Source organism: Periplaneta americana, chromosome 16 (genome assembly GCF_040183065.1).
Source record: "Periplaneta americana isolate PAMFEO1 chromosome 16, P.americana_PAMFEO1_priV1, whole genome shotgun sequence".
In the NCBI taxonomy this organism is placed as follows: Eukaryota; Metazoa; Arthropoda; class Insecta; order Blattodea; family Blattidae; genus Periplaneta; species Periplaneta americana.
The window spans coordinates 166842789-166848788 of record NC_091132.1 but is presented as its reverse complement, the minus strand read 5'-3'; positions in this window follow the sequence as shown (position 1 = coordinate 166848788).

Below are 6000 nucleotides of genomic sequence, written 5' to 3'. Positions count from 1 at the left end.
TACTGTTTATACCAGTTCACTTCTATAGCCGATTCGTTATTCAGTTCACTATGTGCTATATTATCGCCACGCTCTCATGGTTAACATTCGGCAGGTGTTTGAGCGGCCTTGTGCATAATATTTGGCAGGTCTTTTAAATTTAATTGTATTAATTTTTTCAATTTCTTATGTCGCCGCTCCAATCACTCGCCTCAATTTCAATATTGCAACCAATAAGCTGCTTCCATTATTAAATGACACCTACTTGTCTAATCCACGTGGACTAAAACCAAGGTTGCAATGTCTTGTGCTGAGGACGAACATTAAAGTATGTGATTAAAATTATTATTAGTTATTATTAAGAGTTAAGAATGTCAATGTACTCGTATATGAAATAATAACAATAATAATAATAATAGTAATAATTATAATTATAATAATAATAATAGCCATTTAACAATATAATAAACTAGTGCTTATTCTAATTGAGGAAGTAGACATGACAATGTGACGCTTAGAGTGAAACCTACAGAGCAACAATCGGTCGGCACAATTATATTTTAAAAGCACACCGCACGTTATTGTATGATGCTGACATGTTAAGCATGAGGCCGCAGCGATAATAACAACTTATGTGCACCATCAATAATTCCTACTGTTCACACCTTCTGATGCCTTGATATTAAACTTTCCATTTACTCTTTTCTTCATATTTTACTAGTTCGCTAATAATTAGTCATTTATTAACTCGAAAAATACTATGCACTAGTCTTTTTTTTTTTTTGCCTTAGTAAAACAGGTCATTATCAGCACTGATCTCTACCTCTTTCACTGACCAATTGTCCCTCGCTCTTTGTAGCTTGCACTTTCTTCACTCGCCTTTCTTCCTTATACTCTCAAATCTCGTCTCCTCCACCATATTTTTCACCAGTTTTCATTATCTCCCATGGCTCACTTAACATTTGATTTAATTCCTTAAATTCTTTTACCATCATGCTTCTAAACTCTTTAAAATCCCCAACAGACACTAGTTTTTAAAATTATATACGTTTCTGTGGTGACAGCAGAGAAGGGTAACAGATGTTCTTTGTCTATTTCATCTTCACTATTGTACAGGATATAGGATGGCGAGGGTAGAATTTTCAATTTGCTGAGACATTTGTGATTGGTGAACATCCTAACCCTATTAATGCTGGTAACCTTGTTTGGGTATTCGTGCAGAATTTTCTAATTTTAATATCTGTAGCCTGCTCAATTCTGTCTTTATTTGCGATGTTGGTTCTTTTGCTAATATGGTGTTTCATGAAGAGATATGGCATGTTCATTTTGTTTCGTCTGTTTTTGACAAGGTAGCCTGGTGTGTTATTAATTGCTTTGATGTTACATTGAGATGCGCTCCACAGAAGATTGATGGGCTTTGTGGTAGCTTGGAGGTAGAGCATTTTATAGTAGTATTGGCATTTGGCATTGACTGAATTGTACCTATGGAATCAACTAGAAAGACAACTTTACTGGTACACATTTGTCAAAATAGTTCAGCAAGTGTTTGAGATGTTTTGGTGATAAGAATTAATCCGTCGAAGTAGATTGTCCGACATTTCTCCACTAGCCCCAGCTCCACTTTCAGAGGAGCCGACTGCATAGGTATGAATGCATTCCTTTTTTCAGAAGGGTATCTGTCATATAATGTTTGTAAGGTATATGGACATGAATAAATACTAGCATAAATCTGACTTCTTAGCCAATCGAGTGTGTCCACTGCCAGAACAAATAGAATTGAAATATAGAACATCACTTTGCAATTTGATTTCATAAATAAATAAAGAAACGGAGAAACTAATAGGTAGCCTATAATCATTTCTTGACAGATCATATACATGATGTTCTGCACTAGATTTATTCCAATTTCCTGTAATGTTTAACCCTGGACTGCATACCGTATTTTGACAGCTTTCGTTATATACCTGGGGTTACTAGTAATTCCACATATTCTTTTGGGCCTATTGCGTATGATGGCTTTTAGTTTGTATTATATTCTTTAGAGATATCTTATGCAAGAATTTTTGGATTATGAAAAAATTAATAAGAAGTTGAAAAGACAAATTAACTGTATAAAATTACATTTCTGAACTTAATAATTATAATGGAAATGTCAGTGCTTGAAAATTGCTGATAACTGATCAATTATAAAATTATGTAATTATTTCTATATTTAAAACATAGAGATTTTTGTAACAATTATTTTTCACACATGAGTTTCAAAAATGTATAACATAGTTGGGATATATAATAACTTATTACAGTTTGCTTACAAATTGAATACACTAGTCGCCCTCGGTAGCGTAGTTGGTATAGCGCTGGCCTTCTATGCTCAAGGTTGCGGGTTCTATCCCAGCCTAGGTCGATGGCATTTAAATGGGTTAAATGCGGCAGGCTCATGTCAGTAGATTTACTGGCATGTAAAAGAACGTCTATGGGACAAAATTCCGGCACACTGGCAATGCTGATATATCTGCAGTTGCGAGTATCGTTAAATAAACCATAATTTTAATTTTTTGAAGACACTATTTTTAGAAGAGACATATTTCTAACAATATTGCATAATTTGGAAATGATCTTGGTATCATTTTGAGACCGGTAGGATTAAAACATCCTAATTTTGCACATTCAATGCAGATATCTCTCCTGTGTCCTGAGCATGCCAGTATGTTGCACTTCACACAAGATAATTTTGTTTTCCTGTCTTCAGCACTGAGACATAAAGCAAATCTAGCTTGTTTCATTTGTTTCAATCCATGCTGCGATACATACACTAGACTTTATATCATCAGCTCTTACAGCCGTCACTAACACAGTGACAAGGAAAGGCTATAAAATCTTACAAACATACCTTTATGACTGGGGTTACTAACCACCCCACGAAGCTCGTGAAACCTGTGTACTATTTAGAAACTCACAGCCTACTGAGGAGTGGAAACTACATATGCTTAAAATGTTGAAACTATCACTAAACTAGAACTGTAGAAATTATTTATCATAAATTATTTTGTCGCAGAATCAATACGAAACAGTAATACAGTGGCGCCACATATCGGCATGTTTTAGAATCAGTACTAACAGAGAGATAACCACAGAACTAGCTGGAGTTAACTGCAGAAGTACAGTTAACTGTGAAAACGAAGACAACTGCTGTTTCGGAAACTCATCGGAACGTTAAATCATAAATAACAGTGTGTGTACAGATAACTGTCGTTCCAGAAACCGGCCATAAGTAGTGAATGAGAATACCTGTGATTTGAGAGCTCTTGAAAGCCATCCAAAGATATGGCAGCAAAATATAAGTTCTTGTGGGGTGACATGTCACCCCAGTATGCATTCTAAGGTTAATATTACTGGTACCCAATAACTAAACAAACTCCTGAATCTAAAGTCACTGCTAGCAGGCTCCAGGACAGTATGTCGGTTATTACTATTTATTGTACTGTATTGTATTTATTAACATTCCATGGTATTCATACATTGCTTTACAGCTAGAATATGGAACAAGTCAAAAAACTTAATACACTTGTGACGGCCACATGAGGTTCGACCGACGGAGGAGAGGCTAAGTCGGCCGTGTTTTGGGCGGGTTGCGCGTGCATCTGCTTCCTGGGGCATGTGCTATGGCGGAGAGGAGAGAGGGGAAAGAGCGACCGTGGCAGAGAGGAGAGGGGTTCGGATTGTTCCAGTGCTACCTCTGGACACGCGTCGAAATATCGGGAGTGGAATCTTTCGCGAACTCTCCAGAAACTATAGTTTGGTTATAAAAGAGAAGACTCAAGTGAACGTCAGTCAGTCAGTCAGTCAGTAAGCCAGTGTTGTTACAGACAGATTTGGATAGTAAGCGAGTCAGTCTTGTGTAGCAGTGAAGCCAGCTTCGAGACCAGAGCGCGACTTGAGTTGTGTCCATAACTGTGGAGCTTGAAGCCCGGAGTTCGAGTGCAGTGGACCGCAGTTGGGGGACCTGAGTTCGAAGTTCAGCGAATCGTCTCTGAAAGTCTGGGGTTCGAGATTCTGTGAACGCGAGTGACTGAGCTAGAAGAACTAGCCAAGACAAACGAGCTGTGAACTGACAACTGACAGTTCTGTGTTGTATATAGTGCTTTGTGAATATTAGTTAAGATTAACAGTTCATTGTTGTTCGTAATAGTCCAAGTAAATTGACATTGTCGTCTGTGGAGTGCAATAACGAATACTGTGTTATTGTCTGTGGAGAGCAAATCCCATTGTTGACGGGAGTGGAATTAAATTGTAGAAAGTGAAGAGTAATTGTTGAAATAATAAAATTACATTGTTGTTCAGTATAAAAACTTACACTATTATAAAGTCTTAATTTATAAACACAGTCTAGATGAAATACGAGTATATACACATGAGATTTACAATATAGTCTACTAGTACAACATAAAGTTTTAGTATCAATTTCATGAAGTGTTATTGAATGTCATGAATTCACCTACAGAATAGAAGGCGTGAGAAATTAGGTACTTCTTTAACTTCGCCCTAAATAATATTATGTTTTGAGTTTCATTTTTTATATCGATAGGGAAGCTATTAAAAATTTTTACTGCCATATAACGCACTCCATTTTGATAGCAGTTAGACTTGCTGATGGAGTATGAAAGTAATTTTTTTGACGTGTATTTATGCTATGAAGTGTTGAATTAGTTACAAAGTTTTCGCGATTACATACGAGGAAAAGATATACTGACAAGCCATGGGCATTATTTGTAGTTTTTTTAAAATAGTCCTACACGATTCCCTAGATTTGGCACCTACCATTATTCTAATTACTCTTTTCTGTAATAGGAATATACTGTTACTATCTGTGGAATTTCCCCAGAATATTATTCCAAAACTCATTACCGAGTGTAAGTATGCAAAGTATATTGTTTTTAAGGTATTGATATGTACTAGCTTTTGCATAGATCTAATAGCAAAACAAGCTGAATTTAGTTTGGGGATAATTTCTTTAATATGATTTTTCAAATTTAACACATCGATTTTTAAGCCAAGAAATTTGGTTGTTGTTGTGTCTAATAGGGATCTATTGTTAATTATTGCGATAGAAATTTGCGAGGTTGAATTTGCACAGGATTTAAATTGAAATATGTTAGTTTTGTTACAATTTAATACCAATTTATTGACTGAGAACCAGTCATATTTTGAAGAGAATTTCCTCTGTTGAAGATTGGAATGTGTTGGAGTTATTGGCTGTAATTACTATACTTGTATCATATTATACTTGAATGGAATGTTAGTTGAGTGATGAGATGTGAAGAAGAGTAGTAAGGAAAAACATACGAAGAGGTTTGCTGTTTGGCTGGCGTGAATAGAAGGGGGGGGGGAGAAGACTGAAGAGCCATCTATTAAGTATCTGAACAGGTACCACATCGTTAAATAAACTACTACTACTACAGCTACGCGGATTACGGACAGAGATCGTTCTTCGCATGTGTGAGGAAAACTGCCATTGCTCGTGCAATTAGGATTGCCAGTTGATTGAAGACTAATGTCGCCAACTATTCAGCTACAAGGCGCAAGGAAGGTAGCCAATTATCTCTGAAGTAATAGTGAAAAGAGTAATAAACTTAAAAAAAATCTACAATGTAATTATGAACATAATCTTTTATATTCATTAATAAATTAGTAATAATTTTATTGTTAATATTATTTAATACAGATGTAAAGAACCGAATAAACAATGTAAATAGTGCATTTGTCCAGTTGTACCCAATATGGAAATCTTATATTATATCTAGATCTACAAAAATTTAAAATATTTAACAGTAATGTGAAATCTGTCTTATTATATGGTTGTGAGACATGGAAAACAAGTAACATTATACAAAATAAACTGCAAACATTTGTTAATAGATGTTTACGAAGAATTTTAGAAAGTAGATGGCCAGATATAATCACAAACTCAGAACTATGGAAGATAACAAATCAGAAATAAATCACAATAGAAATCAAAAGACG